Below are 1127 nucleotides of genomic sequence, written 5' to 3' on the forward strand. Positions count from 1 at the left end.
ACCAAACAGTGGTGTCTGCTCCGTGCCCCTATACTCCTCTTTAAGCTGATGTAAAAAAGAGAAAAAGAAAAGAACAAGGTTATCAAAACAGATATTGTGTTGAACGAAAAACAGAATGCTATAACCTGTGCAACTACAACAAAATGCTATGCAGATTGGATTCTACATGTATGCAACTGCACAAACCAAAAAAAGGTGCACCCCATAGGTCACCTAAAAAAATGTTTCGGCCAACTGATTCGGAAAAAAAGAGATTCTTGTTCATAGAACATCGATAGAGAAAAAAAGCCAACTATCAGAATTGAACCGATGACCCTCGCATTACAAATGCGATGCTCTAACCTTTGAGCTAAGTGGGCTTACATAATGGAAATAGTGTAACAAATAGAAATAGGTGTAGTATAGGAAATTCGTAAAACCTCAGATATTAGTTATTAATCTTAGCTATTAACTAGTTCTAAATTTGAAGTTATACTTATAAAAATAAAAAAATACTAAAACTTCTTAAAGATAAAGTTGGCTTGATATGCTTAACTATAGGATATTAAAAAAAATTATAGAATTTATTGAGCAACAAGATAAGTAAAACTGTGCAACTTGAAACATATGATGTCTCATACAAAATGAACATGTGACCAGATGCCAAACTAGAGCTACAAGCTGTGCAACTACAGGCATTATTGTGCCAACTGATTACAGTTTTTGCGCAACTACCAAAAAATGTCGAAAAGCTGATCTCAAAATCATATATGCAGCTACCAAGGAATTAAAACTGGGCAGAAATGAATAGAACATAAAAATAGCCACTATTGGAAAAAAGGGAACTCACTTGTAATTTGCTGAACACACCAGGAGAGATCGAGTCCTTCTTGATCACCTTGGCAATTAGGTTACTGTCCCATGCATTCACTCGTATCGCACAGTTGCTTACTGGGATGTCATGAACGAGCACGTCAAGGTACAAGATCTGCCGCAGTACCAAAAAGAAAACCCAACTTCAGTTATCATGAGGGGTATTTTCAGAAAGTATAACTGCATAAAAAGAAGAACAACACATGGGAGTGCTAGTTTTCACTCACCATCAAGTGATACAAGCAGCAACAAACAGTTTGCTTCACCTGGTCCAT

At 36.2% G+C, this 1127-nt stretch overlaps 1 non-coding gene across 1 annotated transcript; it reads right to left on the reverse strand.

Moving 5' to 3' along the window:
- Nucleotides 1-286: 286 nt before the first annotated feature.
- TRNAT-UGU (transfer RNA threonine (anticodon UGU)) lies at nt 287-359 on the reverse strand. Its single transcript has one exon. It is a non-coding gene; the product is annotated as a tRNA-Thr (tRNA).
- Nucleotides 360-1127: the final 768 nt, after the last annotated feature.

Source organism: Triticum aestivum, chromosome 3B, assembly GCF_018294505.1.
Source record: "Triticum aestivum cultivar Chinese Spring chromosome 3B, IWGSC CS RefSeq v2.1, whole genome shotgun sequence".
In the NCBI taxonomy this organism is placed as follows: domain Eukaryota; kingdom Viridiplantae; phylum Streptophyta; class Magnoliopsida; order Poales; family Poaceae; genus Triticum; species Triticum aestivum.